Source organism: Polypterus senegalus, chromosome 5 (genome assembly GCF_016835505.1).
Source record: "Polypterus senegalus isolate Bchr_013 chromosome 5, ASM1683550v1, whole genome shotgun sequence".
In the NCBI taxonomy this organism is placed as follows: domain Eukaryota; kingdom Metazoa; phylum Chordata; class Cladistia; order Polypteriformes; family Polypteridae; genus Polypterus; species Polypterus senegalus.
In genome coordinates, this window is record NC_053158.1 from 104,198,232 (window position 1) to 104,214,504 (window position 16,273).

Here is a 16,273-nt window from a genome sequence, read left to right on the forward strand (position 1 = left end):
ATATCTATCTATCTATCTATCTATTGTGGACCTGGCCCGGACACAGACAGTCGGACATGTTATTAATCACCACCACATGTTTATTATATACAATATTTACAATGTTTTTACGTGCACCACAAACCCCAACACAGTCCTGGCCACTCAATGCCTTCTCTTCGGGCTGCCTCCACACTCTCTTCTCCTGCCTCGTCCTGCTTCCACCCGATTCCAGCCTCGAATGAAGGGAGACAGCCCCTTTTATATGATCCCGGATGAGCTCCAGGTGTTTCCCGGCATTCCCCCGTGGACATGCCCCAGTGTGGCGGAAATGCCAGCTGTTCTCCCGGAAGCTCTCCGGGTGTCCCTCTTCTTCTTCCCCTCAGCACTTCCTGGTGTGGCGGAAGTTCTGAGGTCCATGGTCCCCAAGGCATTGGGGTGCCTCCTGGCGGTGACCACGGGTTCCTACAGGGTTGGGCTTCCAAGCCCTCAAAGCAACCAGGATGGCGGCCCCCACGTGATCTCAGTTGGGCGCACACCCACTTCCGGTCCCTGAAGGCGTTCCGGCTGGGTCGTCGCCCCTGGCATTCTTGACACTATCTATCTATCTATCTATCTATCTATCTATCTATCTATCTATCTATCTATCTATCTATCTATCTATCTATCTATCTATCTATCTATCGAGATAGAGATATACATACTGTTTATGTGTGTCAGCTGTTACATACATTATTTTTAAAGATAAATTATTGTTTGCATCATGAGTAACAGTGCTTCATTCTCTTACTGAGGCACCGTTATAAATCATTTTGCTCTATTTTGTTATGATAAACCATACTTCTTGGTATTCTTGGACTACACTTTATAGTTCTGTGAGAACATTCATTATGTTTTTCTTATTTAGTTGCCTCTTGTGAGAGTCAAAAATGTTTCTTTTCTAAATATATTTAGTAATTAGCATGCAAAATATTATATCTTTTGAGAGATAAAAATTGTATTATTAGAATTAAGTTGGATATTGTCTGTGCATCTCCCCTAAAATTTAAAAACAACAGAAACGTACCACCTTGAAAGATTAGTTGCTTCAAAAAACAGCATGGAAATAAAGATCCATGCAAATTTTTTATTTATTTATTTTAAACTTAAGGATTTTCTCTTACCCACGAGGATTACATCTATTACCAATCAGATTTTAAATGCTCTTTTTAATTCAGGTCAGTTTTAATTCTTTAGAACTGGAAAGAAGACAGAAGCAACAAAAATGAATTGGTTTCCTTTTTTTTTCTAAGTATGCTTTAAGATTAGTTTAGAGTTATGTGACCCATTTAGTTGCACCACAATGAGATCAAGCATGGAAGAATTGCACTTCTAAAGCAAGAAGAAAAATATTCCTAAATGAAAGGCTAGCTTTACCCTTTATCATTAGAGTGTAATAAAGGAAAAAAAGAAGAATTACAAATGATTGTCATATTTCTTTGTTTTATAAAATTGAATTTTAGTAGTAAATTTCAGATATTTGCAAAATGTACTTCCAAACAATATGAACTAGTTGGTTCTTGTTACTTTCGTAATATGATGTTACTGAAGTCGAAGTGACGGATTTACACTTTTGACCTACAACCTCAACTAGGAAATAAATGCGGTTATTATATTACATATACAGTATACCACTTAATGAGTGCAAATTGAATATTCTTTACGTAAAATCTAGAATCGGTCATAGATTTTCCAAACTATCTTTTCATTAAACAGAGCTATAGCCACCGTGAGCAGCATGGTGGCTCAGTGGTCAGTGCTGCTGCCTCACATTTTCTGCAGTGAAGATTAATAACATTCAGTCTGTATATTTAAATACATGCATATATCTATTATATATTACATATATATCTCTATTATAAAAAAAAATCCTGGGAGGGAGACTAGGGAGAAGAGACGTGATCTTCTCGGAAGACAATTTGACATCCCACGACAGACACTTTAATGTCACGTGAGACAAGGTAGTGAGACAACATTTAAAACAAGTTCATGTACATCTAGCCAAGCAGTTGTTGGAATGCTTTTGGAAAACATCATGTGCTCCCAGCTCTTAAAACAATGCCAAGCGACAAGCAGAACACGCAGCTTGTCAGCAGCAGCAGGAAGCCAGCAGATGATCCGACCACTTCTCCTTAGCGTGCGTTCAGCCCACCCCCCTTTCACAACACGAGCGACAGAGACACAAAGTGGCCAAAGGACAGCTGCTGTACAGGCTTTGAAATAATTGACGTAAAGTGCGACAAGCAGAAAACGCAGCTCGCCAGCAGCAACAAGCCAGCAGATGATCCTACTGCAACTCCTTAGCGTGTGTGCAGCCCCCACTTCACAACGCGAGCGGCAGAGACATGAAGTGGCAAAAGGACAGCTGCTATACAGGCTTTTAAATGATCAAGCAGCTTGCCAGTAGCAGCAGCAGAAAGACAGCAGATGATCTGTTGGCATCTCCTTAGCATGCGTTCAGCCACCCCCCTTCACAACACGAGTAGCGTTATACGTCCTGCGAAAAAGATTTACCCACTCCTGGGGCTAGAAATAAAGGGCAAGTATTGTTTTTACAAAAGTTTCAAACTAAAAGTGAAAATAATGCATATGTAACAATTCCCATGAAAATAACAATCTCTTTAAATTGTATATGCAGTAAACCATACCCGGGGGTGGGCGAGCAAAGTGAGCAGGGCGGTGCCCCTATTATATATATATATATATATATATATATATATATATATATATATATATATATATATATATATATATATATATATATATCTGCTGTTATAATACTTGCTTTTATTGTTTATTCATTTTTGTTATATTTTGCTTTTCCTTTCTTTTCATTAATATTCTGCTTAAATGTGGACTTTGACAGGAAGAAAGTCAAGAATTTTTGAGAAATAGGCTGATTACGCTCCTAGTGTGACACTGATTGGTTTATTATACCAAAATAAAATTATGCTAAAGTTACAAAAAGTGTTACCAAACCCTTCATTTTGATAACCTCCCACAGCTACAGCAGCTGGTCTCTCTCCCCATCTCACTTTTCTGCATGGCCTAGCCTCTCTCAGACAAGACTACAAGCTGTGCACTGACAGCGTGTGATCTAACAGAGGAATGGATGGTGCAATTATCCCCCTACATGAACATAGCACTAGTGCTCCCTGCTTTTGAATCTAACCATGGTTGTTATCTTTGTGGAGTTTGCATGTCTCCTCTATGTCTACTTAAATATTCCCATGGATGCCATAATTTCACATCATCAAAAATGTACACATTAAGGGAACTGATGCGTCTGACATGGACAGCACACAGGCTTAGGCAGATTTGTGGCAGATTAAATTTTGGTATTTGGTACACTGTATTAATCCCCTGAGGGGTAATTGTCTTTTCGCATGACCTTTTTTGGCATGTAAGTAAATGTGAAATATTATACATAGGAAGAAAAAACAATTAGGTTTGAATATGCTCAATGGGAGGTCTGAATGTCGAAAGTACACATTATGAGTATGATTTAGAAGTCGTAGTGGACTTGACACTATCACCTGCCAAAAAGTGTTCAGAAGCCATTAACAAAGTTAACAGAATGTTAGGTTATATAACACAATGTGTAGGGTACAAGACCAAGGAGGTTATGCTCAAGCTTTATAATGCACTGGTGAGGCCTCATTTTGCAGTTTGTACTTTTTGTCTCCATGATACAAAAAGTACATAGAGTGCTAGAAAAGGTCCAGAAAAGAGCAACCAGGCTGATTCCATTACTACAGGGGATGAAGAAGGAATTAAAGTAACTGAGTCTTTTCAGTTTAAGCAAAAGACGATTAGGAATACACATGATTGAAGTATTTAAAATTATGAAGGGAATTAGTACAGTGGATCAAGACTGTTATTTTAAAATGAATTAATCGAGAAGAGGAGGGACACACTTAGAAATTTGTTAAGGGTAAATTTCTCACAAATATTGGGAAAGTTTTCTTTACACAAAGAACCCTAGACACTTGGAATAAGCTACTAAGTAGTGTGGTAGACATTAGCACTTTAGAAACTTTTAAAACTAGGCTTGATGGTATTTTGGAAGAATTAGGTGGATAGCATCGGTGAGCTTTGTTGGGCTGAATGGCCTGTTCTGGTCTAGATTGTTCTAATATTCTACATTCAATGCCCTATAAGCGAGTGACTGTGTGTGTCCATGTGTATTCCATGCAATAAACCTGCACCCTAATTAGGGTTGTTTTCCCAGTCATGTGCCTAGGATTGTTGGGATAGGATCCAGGATCCCATGACACTGAAATAGGTTTCAGCATGTAAGTACAGCAAGTATGTATTATAATTAGAGAAGCACATGTTCAGACAGAGAAATTTTTATGGCTAGTAGATCCTCATTTAATGAGTGTTCCCCCAAAAAAGATATCAAAATTGTGTTATTTTAGAGCCATTTAGTGATGCTAGGAGAGTACATCTCTGGAAAAATGGTGCATCCTGCTGGGTGGTTGTCTGTTTATCACAGAAGGACTTAAGTGGAATGTGATATCAGGAATCTTCCAGCTGATGTTCTTCTACTTTAAAGATGTAAGCAGAGGCTGCATGGGAAAGCTTTCCATTTTCCTGCAACACACTTAATGTATCCTAGAATACGTCTCTAGGAGGATCACCATTCCTGCACTTGCAATATGTATATTTATCATAAAATAGGGAAATCTATTGCAAGTAGGGATACTCATGACAGAATAAATTTGTTTTATCCCATTAACCCATTTTTTCCTCAATGTATTGTAGCAAAAACTGTTTTGAAGCGGAAATAATATTGAGATAGGAAGGAATTAGACCAGTCTTTCTTAATAAAATATTGATGCCATGTATTTAAAGGAATATACCTTATGGATTATGATCCAACGGATATTTGAACTGTGATGTAAATTAGAGAGAACAGATCGGTTATTTTATTATTAATACTATATTTTTACAGCATAGTCCTTGCCAGCTTCAGGCTGTAAGAAATTTAGAAAGAACAGATAATTTTAGGCTGTGGATAATAAATAAAGCAGTATGCAAGCAAAACTCAAGCAAAGATGCAAATTTTTAGTGATAGAAAATTTTAAAAGCATTACAGCTAATAATCTGCTTTACCTAAGTAAAATCATCTTTATTTTATTAAACATTCACCTTATTTGTGTTTTCTAATCTTCAGGTACTGTAACATATTTCTCTACAGTATATTTCTGCGTCTCTTATTTAATTACAGAAAATGTGCAGATTTTTCAAATCAACAGACATTATCTGCATGCAAAGTTGTATGGCCACAAGGAATCAGCACATCTGACAACTTAATAAAATCCAGAAACAATAGAAAGAAGTCTTGTAGACAACGTGTGTTAAAATCTTTCAAGTGACAACAAGCTGAAAGAGTAAAAGATATATTTAAAGAAAAAAATATTAAATGAAGTCATGCCAGCCACAGGCTAACAGTTTGATTTTTCCATTAAGACTTCAATGCACTATATGTTGCATGAAATGACAGCCCCAGCACAATACATGCACATTGTGGTCAATTATTACTAACAATCAGTACTTACTGTAGTACTAATGAATGTGCTCATTTACCGTAAATTGTTATGAATTTACTTCAGTAAATTAATTTAAATTGTCAGTCATCTGCGCACACTTGAAACATACTGTCAGGGTCTGAAACATATACAGTTTTATAGTTTTCCTTCCAATATATTCAGTACATATTTTATAATATTCCTTTTTCTGTATCTTTTATCCCCGTTAAGATTAATTTAAAAGGTTCCTTTTGGCTACCTAACCAGGTAAAAGATGAAAATGACCTAGAAAAGAAATAGAACTGTCCCTGAGTTGACATACAAACCAGATTGCCAATAGTTAATTTCTTTCATTTGATGTTAGAAAAAATAATTTTTTGTATTAATGCACATCAATTTTTTCATCAGTTAACTTTATTTTTAATTTTTTTTTATCTTTATTTTCTTTATTTAAATATGCCTTCTCAATATTTCATTAGACATTAAATTGTTCACTTTAGACCTCAAGAATCAGTCCCTAGATAATCTATTGTGTTTTAGTTTCTAGAATGAACCTTTGATAAATTATACCAAAGCTTAGGCTTAATATTGCCTTCCACATGAATTCAAAAATGTGGTGCTTATCAGTACAATTAGTTCTATCATTTTATAACTTCTCTTTAATGTGTATGCCTTATTTTATATGTGTGACTTTCTTACACAGCTACTCTTTCCACCTTACATACAATATAATGTATTGATAATCTGCATACTTGTGTATTACTCTCTCTTAAGCACAAGTTCCACTTCACATCTCTGAAGGACACCTACAGAGGTATAGCATATGTCTGATACTGCACTGTAAGTTTCTAACTATGTTCATTTCTCACTTCCCCATGTATACATTGTTATCCTGTGAATTTAAGTGTGCATGAATGGATTGATCCAATATAAAGAGCTATCACATAGAGCACCTGCCTGTCACAAAGCAAAACATACAACTTTCACTTATTTTTACAAAATTTGCATCATTTGATTGGACAAACATCACTGTTTCTGTATGCTGGGCCGCTCCAAACTGAAATAAATCATTCAAGCATTTTAATGCTACAACATGTTTAATAAATATTGTCTTAGCACTTTTTCCATAATGATGCTGAAAATGACAATGCAATTAGCAGGTGCCATATGACAATTCTCTATTGTGTTTCATGGTTATAGGTTAATTAAGTTATGTAATCTTATATATATATATATATATATATATATATATATATATATATATATATATATATATATATATATATATATATATATATATTACTGTACATATACTATATATTTTGTGGTATTTCATCCCCCGTACACAGATAGACAGACACCAAACAACCAAAACACACACGTTTAATTATACTCTTCAATATTGTACAGTACTACACACTGCTCAAACCAGCCAAGCTCAATCTTTTTCTCTCTCTTTTTCTCTTTCTGACGCCTTCACTCCTCCACACACAAGCTTCATCGTCTTCCTCCCAACTCCGGCTAATGGAATAAGCTGGCCCCTTTTATAATGCCCCGGATGTGTTCCAGGTGCTTTGCGATGATCTTCCTTCTGCACTTCCTGGTGTGGCAGAAGTGCCACATGATCACCTGGGAGCACTCCGGGTGTGCCTAGAATTTCTTCGGGCAATCCAGGGATGCACAAATCTCAGGGCGTCCCCTGGAGGTGGCCACGGGCCACAACAGGGTTGATCTCCTAAGTTCTGATCCCGTGGCCTCGATGCAGACCAGGGTGGCTGCCCTCCCATGGATCAGGGGAGGTATTGTCCCTCTCCCGGTCCTTCCAGGTGTCCTGGCTAGGCAGGATCTCCAGACGTCCACCACTCTATATATACAGTGGGATGCAAAAGTTTGGGGAACCTTGTTAATAGTCATTATTTTCCTGTATAAATCGTTGGTTGTTACGATAAAAAATGTCAGTTAAATATATCATATTGGAGACACACACAGTGATATTTGATAAGTGAAATGAAGTTTATTGGATTTACAGAAAGTGTGCAATAATTGTTCAAACAAAATCTGCCAGGTGCATAAATTTGGGCACCACAAAAAAGAAATGAAATCAATATTTAGTAGATCCACCTTTTGCAGAAATGACAGCCTCTAAATGCTTCCTGTAGGTTCCAATGAGAGTCTGGATTGTGGTTAAAGGTATTTTGGACCATTCCTCTTTACAAAACATCTCTACTTCATTCAGGTTTGATGGCTGCCGAGCATGGACAGCTCTCTTTAACTCACACCACAGATTTTTAATTATATTCAGGTCTGGGGACTGAGATGGCCATTCCAGAACGTTGTACTTGTTCCTCTGCATGAATGCCTTAGTGGATTTTGAGCAGTGTTTCGAGTCGTTGTCTTGTTGAAAGATCCAGCCCCGGCTCAACTTCAGCTTTGTCACTGATTCCTGGACATTGGTCTCCAGAATCTGCTGATACTGAGTGGAATCCATGCGTCCCTCAACTTTGACAAGATTTCCAGTCCCAGCACTGGCCACACAGCCCCACAGCATGATGGAACCACCACCATATTTTACTGTAGGTAGCTGGTGTTTATCTTGGAATGCTGTGTTCTTTTTCTTCCATGCATAACGCCCCTTGTTATGCCCAAATAACTCAATTTTAGTTTCATCAGTCCACAGCACCTTATTCCAAAATGAAGCTGGCTTGTCCAAATGTGCTTGAGCATACCTCAAGCGGCTCTGTTTGTGCTGTGGGTGGAGAAAAGGCTTCCTCTGCATCACTCTCGCATACAGCATCTCCTTGTGTAAAGTGCTTGAATGGTTGAACGATGCACAGTGACTCCATCTGCTGCAAGATGATGTTGTAGGTCTTTGGTGCTGGTCTGTGGGTTGACTCTGACTGTTCTCACCGTTCGTCGCTTCTGTCTATCCGAAATCTTTCTTGGTCTGCCACTTCGAGCCTTAACTTGAACTGAGCCTGTGGTCTTCCATTTCCTCAATATGTTATTAACTGTGGAAACAGACAGCTTAAATCTCTGGGACAGCTTCCCCTAAACCATGATGGTGAACAATCTTTGTCTTCAGGTCATTTGAGAGTTGTTTTGTGACCCCCATATTGCTACTCTTCAGAGAAAATTAAAGGGGGAGGGAAACTTACAATTGACCCCCTTAAATACTCTTTCTCATTATAGGATTGTGTATATAGGTCAGGGGTCACTGAGCTTACCAAGCCAATTTGAGTTCCAATAATTAGTTCTAAAAGTTTGGGAATCAATAAAATTACAAAGGTGTCCAAATTTATGCACATGCCTGATTTTGTTTGAACAATTATTGCACACTTTCTGTAAATCCAATAAACTTCATTTCACTTATCAAATATCACTGTGTGTGTCTCCAATATGATATATTTAACTGACATTTTTTATCGTAACAACCAACGATTTATACAGGAAAATAATGACTATTAACAAGGTTGCCCAAACTTTTGCATCCTACTGTACATATATATATATATATATATATATATATATATATATATATATATATATATATATATATATATATACTAATAAAAGGCAAAGCCCTCACTCACTCACTCACTCACTCACTGACTCATCACTAATTCTCCAACTTCCGTGTGGGTGGAAGGCTGAAATTTGGCAGGTTCATTCCTTACAGCTTCCTTACAAAAGTTGGGCAGGGTTTTATATCGAAATTCTACGCGTAATGGTCATAACTGGAAGCTGTTTTCTCCATTTACTGTAATGGAGATGAGCTTGAACGCCGTGGGGAGTTTCGTGTGACATCATCACGCCTCCACGTAATCACGCAGTACATAGAAAACCAGGAAGACCTCAAAAGCGCTGAAGAAAACATGCATTATATAATTGAGAAGGCAGCGAAACAATAAGAAGCGGCGAGTGACATATACAACCATATTCATGAGTTCTGCTACTTCGGAAACAAAGCACGATGTAAACCTACACTTTAAATTAAGTTCATAGACAGGCTGCGCTGGCGTTTGTAATTTAGTGCCTGCCCATATAAGGCCGTCCGTCAGCGGCAATCCAATAGCAAACTCCACTAAATATTCACGGGTGAAGGACTGTGCTTATGGAGAGGAAGATGAGATGGTCAGGGTGGTGTTTGACACAAACTCAGTGAAACTGCGAGAGAAAGGACTAAGGTAACATTAAATACAGCCATGGACATAGCGAGATGGCACCAGCACAGCTGGGAACCTTCGATGCATGTACACCGAGCGGCTCACGTGAACTGACGCGCGTGCACAGATAAAAGCAACAGTTCCAAAGAGCGCTGAACAAAAACCGAATTACACAATTGAAAAGGCAGCAAAAAATATGAAGCGTCTGATACAAGCATATTCATAAATCCAGCTACTGCGGAAACAAAGCACACGTGGAAAAAGTCAATGTCCGCTAAAGGAAGACAGTGTAAAAAACCCGTGCATGCAGTGTGTCAGGTCTCAGATAAAGAAGAAGACGAGCTGTTTATTGATGCAGTAAGAAACGAATCGATGAATGAAACCTGTCATCTTTACAGCGATTGACAAACACGGAATGTAACTTGAACACAACACATCCTACAAATACGAACCTGATTGAAAGAAATAATGATAATCAAATCCTTGATGACAGCAACACTCAGTAACACTCACAAAACAAATACTGTATATTGACAGTCATGTTACGTTATTTTTAAAATGTTCCCTTTTCTTTTCTAGCTTTTTAACACACTACTTCTCGCTGCGATACGCTGGTATATATATATGTATATATATATATATCCCGATCTACATACTCGAATAATGGATACTTTATTAGCCATCAATGATTGTTTTGGTAAAGCCATACTCAGTGTATTCATTAGATGAACGGTAAAAAGTAAGAGCGAGGGAGGATGACTTATTGAGGCATGCAGGCTGTAGTGCGTCAACTCTATCTGAATTGCGATCACATTTGAAAAAATATATCTTTTCAAGTTCTATTTAGTCCATATGTGTCAAACTCAAGGGCCGGGCCACATCCGCCCGGTGTAATTATATCCGCCCGAGATCATTTTATATACTGTATTATTGTTATTAATGGCCCGGTATATGAAGCGCTGGTAACACAATAAACTACAGATCCCATAATGCAGCGCTTCAGCTGCCTTGCGAACACTTACCGTTAATCAAGTCTAGCTTATTATGCTGCAAGTTATTGCGAAGCTAGCTCAACAGATGCTGAAGAGAAAAGTTGATTCTGAAAATAGAGCCTTTAAAAACCGATGGGAGGCTGAGTATATGTTTACTGAACCCGTGTGTCTCATTTGTGGAGCTAATGTGGCTGTAATTACAGAATTTAATCTAAGAGGCACTATGAGACAAAACATCAGGGTAACCTGAATGCAATGCAGAAGATACAGAAAGCAGAAGAATTAAATAAGAATCTGACACTTCAGCGGACGTTTTACCCGTGCACAATCACAAAGTGATTTCAAGTGAAGCTGCTTTTATGGGAGACACAAATGCACCAGTGCAACCCTGTTGCCAAGTAATGTTAAACCAAGTCGTCACTACGGTGTTCCCAAATCGCACTTTGCTGATAAACTGGCGCACTGCGCACTGAGTTTGCACGGCGCTTTGGTGACTTTGAAGAACAAAAAGTCCGTCTACATGCGGCTCGAACCTTGTGCATGTTTGGTAGCACATATCTGTGTGAGAAGCTCTTCTCAGTGATAAAGACTAACAAAACAGCACACAGGAGTCGCCTCACTGATGAGCACCTGCAATCCATCCTGAGAATCTCCACAACACAGAACCTCACACCAAACATAAACGAACCTGTTGCCAAAAAAAGATGCCAGGCGTCCAGCTCTAAAATGACATATGAGCAAAGACAACTGAATGATTTGATTTGTTATTGCTGAAAGGAACACATTTTATTTATATTTCCAGGTTTTGTTATGCAGCATGTTCATATTTGAATTTGTATAATTTTGACAGGATATATTTTTATGGAGAGCAAAATCTTTTGGGATATTTAAAATCTAAGTTTATTTTTTATATTAAATTACATAAGAGTAAAGAAATTTGAATGTTTGTTCTTTTAACGTTTACTTTATTTCTAACTTGTATAATTTAGACAGAATATATATTTTTATGGAGAGCAAAATATTATAAGTTGTTTAAGGTTTGAGTTGATTTATTCAGGAATAATATTCCTGTCTGTTTTTACCATTCCTACCAAAGATATTTCTGTCGACTAAATAAAAATTCCTTCTATTTAAAATTTAAATAGAACTTGAACAAATCGATAGTTCATAATATCCACGCAGACTTGCACGTAAGGCGGAGTTATCCGTTTTAACAAGCAGCGTATTGCACTGATACGAAATAGCTGTGTGTGTATATATGTAGATATGTATGTATATGTTGTGAAGGATTGCCGGCTTTCCATGCCGGTCCGCACCCCCAGGCCGCCAGGAGGAGCTCTCCGACAGCAGGATCATGCCCCGAGGTCCAGCAGGGCATTATGGACCTTGTAGTATTTTTACACAACCCTGCTGGATACCTTGGGGGCCATCAGGAGTCGCTGTGGGGGCTTATGGGCTCTTTCATGCCCTATGACCCGGAGTACGTCATGGTCACGTGACAGGAACTAACAACGTGCTCCGGGTTAAAGTAAAGACTGATTGCCCTGACCGGAAGGAGTAAGGAACTATGGACTGTCGGGACAGGAATCCCTCCGGGTCAGGGGCTATAAAAGGACGGTGCCTCTGTCCAGACACTGAGCTGAGCTGGGAGGTAGAGGAGCAAGTGTCTGGGCGAGGAGGAGAGTTTATTGTGTGTTACTTAGAGTATTGGTTTATGAGTAGTGTGGAGGGTGCTTGGTGCACATTGTTATTAAACAATAAAGGGTCGTGGACTTTACCTGGTGTCTGGAGTCATCCCTGAGGGTTCAAGGGTGCACTACTGCCCCTACTGCCACACTGGCGTAGTCGGCAGGATTCTCTGGCCGTCTGTTGGCAGAGGACCTGCATTAAAACAAATTTTGTGTGGGCAGACAACCCTCGGGGATTCCAATCTTTTCACGGAGGTGCAAACACCACCGCTACCGAAAGCTGCAACTGCGCGCCATCCCGTTCTGCAGGACCATGGGCAAGAAGACCGGGAAAAAGAAGGTCAGTCCCAGCTGGCTGCAGGGCCTGACGGACGCTGAGAGGTCCTGGACCTACCTGACCGGAAGCGAAGAGGACCGAGAGCTAATTCGGGCCGAAGTTAGCCCGGTAGCGCGTCAGTCGGGACACGGACCGCTGTCGGCGCCTCGGACTCCTAGATAGTCCGGGGTTCTGCCATACACTATGGAGGGAGCTGCAGGTAAAGCGTCCGACGTGTCGGATTTATTTTTATCATGTTTTACAGACGCTCACCAAGAGAATCGCAGCGGCGTCTCGGATGACTGCCTCATGCTCCGGCAAAATGGCCGCGGACGGCTAGCGAAGGCTGCCCACGAGGACAACAGACTGGTCACCCGCGGTGCATGTCGGGAAGGTGAAGGACACTCGGAGTCCTCCGACGAGGTCGTTCGTTCCCTGACGAGTCCGAGCCTCCTGGAAGGGGAGGGGAAGGCGTGCAAAGCAGCGCCAAACAAACGGCAATCGACAAGGAGGGACGGGTTGTGGCTGAAGGGTCTGCAATTGGGAAAGAAAGGCAGATCGCAGCCGCTCGTAGAAGCCAGCCGTCCCTCTAAGAACTCCAAAGCCCAGGAGCCTTTGCGCGACCCAGCTGAACACCGTGCCAGGAGGGGACGTGCTCATTGGTTCCCGGTCGGAGGGTAAGCGAAATGCGGAAGCGCAAACAACTCCGGCCGTAAACATTAACTCTGTGGATTTATGGAGGCTCGAGGAATACCTCGCGCCCCTTCGCCGTTTCTTACAGGATTTACAACAGCTGAAGGAACGTGTGGAGGACTTGGGAGCGGCGGCCGCAACCCCGTTAAAGGCTCTGCAGGACTACGTGCAGCGGCTGAGTTGGGAAGCTCCGGAGATGATCGATGCGGGAGTACAGGTGAGTTCGCCCCGCGTCGTAGAGTGTAAGGGAACACAGTGCGATCGGGCACCGCAGATGATGAGTAGCGGTTGTCAAAGCACCGTGTACCCGACAAGAGACGGGAGCACGATAACTGAGTGGTTGGGGAACGGCAAACAGCCCGGGGCATGCGTTTGACGTGGCTTTCCGGGGCTGTGCAACTCTCCAGGACCCGATCGGTCTGGCGTGCGGGGTAGCGCCGGTGATAGGAGCGCCGGCGGAAGCGCCGCTCGTGCGGTGCAGCTGGATGGTGCTGTACATCGGGACGAAGTCGGTACTAATGACGCGGAACCTAATATGCGTAGGACAACGGGTGTGCAGACAGCAAAGAGGCTCTCTTCTTTCCATAGAGAGCCTCAAGCTGAGCACAAGCCCCAGATGAAACGGGAGGTCCCCAAACCAAAGCGTGGGTCTCCTGACATATCGGAGAGAGGGCTAAAGGGCAGCAAAGCGCCATAAACCCTTCCTTGGCGGAGAAAGGGGCGGAGGTGACGCTGACGGAATTCCCGAGGTGTTTCTGGTCTCGCAGAGGGAGACACCCAGGGGACATCGCCGGTGTTACAACTGCCGTCGGCTGGGCCACGAGTGGCGAGACTGTGCCCGAAGGACGGGGGAGCGGGCGCATAAAGGATACACCGTTCCCCCAAGGTTCGCCGGGAGACATGGACATCGCAGCCAGGGTCCGGCTGGCGCGGCCTCTTGGAGGAGGGCGTCCCTCTGAGCCAGACACTCCGCCCCAGTTGTCGTCGCTGAGGGGGGGGAAATGTGAAGGATTGCCGGCTTTCCATGCCGGTCCGCACCCCAGGCCGCCAGGAGGAGCTCTCCCGACAGCAGGATCATGCCCCGAGGTCCAGCAGGGCATTATGGACCTTGTAGTATTTTTACACAACCCTGCTGGATACCTTGGGGGCCATCAGGAGTCGCTGTGGGGGGGCTTATGGGCTCTTTCATGCCCTATGACCCGGGAGTACGTCATGGTCACGTGACAGGAACTAACAACGTGCTCCCGGGTTAAAGTAAAAGACTGATTGCCCTGACCCGGAAGGAGTAAGGAACTATGGACTGTCGGGACAGGAATACCTCCGGGTCAGGGGCTATAAAAGGACGGTGCCTCTGTCCAGACACTGAGCTGAGCTGGGAGGTAGAGGAGCAAGTGTCTGGGCGAGGAGGAGAGTTTATTGTGTGTTACTTAGAGTATTGGTTTATGAGTAGTGTGGAGGGTGCTTGGTGCACATTGTTATTAAACAATAAAGGGTCGTGGACTTTTACCTGGTGTCTGGAGTCATCCCTGAGGGTTCAAGGGTGCACTACTGCCCCCTACTGCCACAATGTATATATATGTATTTGTGTGTATATATGTGTGTGTATGTATGTGTGTATGCATATGTATGTGTATATATGTAGATATACAGTATATATGTGTATGTATATATGTGTATATATGTGTATATGTATAGATATGTATATATATATGTTTATGTGTGTGTGTGTAAATAAATAAATATATATACATGTATATATATATATATGTGTATATATATATATATATATATATATATATATATGTATATATATATATATGACAACAACACTCATCACTCACAACAGTGACAAAACAATTACATTGACAATCATGTTACGTTATTTTCAAAATGTTTCCTTTTCTTTTTCATTGCTTCTTTAACACATTACTTCTCCGCTGCGAAGCGCGGGTATTTTGCTTGTGTATATATATATGTAGCGCATCACGTTTTCCACATTTTGTTATGTTACTGCTTTATTCCAAAATTTCATTTTTTTCCTCAGAATTCTACTCATAACACCCCATATTTGGACTTCTCTAGCGCCTTCAGCACCATCCAACCTCTGCTCCTTAGGGACAAGCTGACAGAGATGGGAGTAGATTCACACCTGGTGGCATGGATCGTGGACTATCTTAAAGACAGACCTCAGTATGTGCTTCTTGGGAACTGCAAGTCTGACATTGTGTTCAGCAACACAGGAGCGCCGCAGGGGATTGTACTTTCTCCGGTCTTGTTCAGCCTATATACATTTGACTTCCAATACAATTCGGAGTCCTGCCGTGTGCAAAAGTTCGCTGATGACACTGCTATGGTGGGCTGCATCAGGAGTGGGCAGGAGGAGGAGTACAGGAAGCTAATCAAGGACTTTGTTAAATGGTGTGACACAAACCACTTACACCTGAACACCAGCAAGACCAAGGAACTGGTGGTGGATTTTAGGAGGTCCAGGCCCCTCATGGACCCCATGATCATCAGAGGAGACTGTGTGCAGAGGGTACAGACCTAAAAATACATGGGAGTGCAGCTGGATGACAGATTGGCCTGGACTGCCAATACTGATGCTCTGTGTAACAAAGGTCAAAGCCGACTATACTGTCTTAGAAGGTTGCCGTCCTTCAACATCTGCAATAAGATGCTACAGATGTTCTACCACACAGTTGTGGTGAGTGCCCTGTTCTACGCGGTGGAGTGCTGGCGAGGCAGTATAAAGAAAAAGGACGTCTCACACCTGGACAAACTTGTTAAGAAGGCAGGCTCTATTGTAGGAATAAAGCTGGACAGTTTAACATCTGTAGCAGAGCGACGGGCACTGAGCAAACTCCTGTTG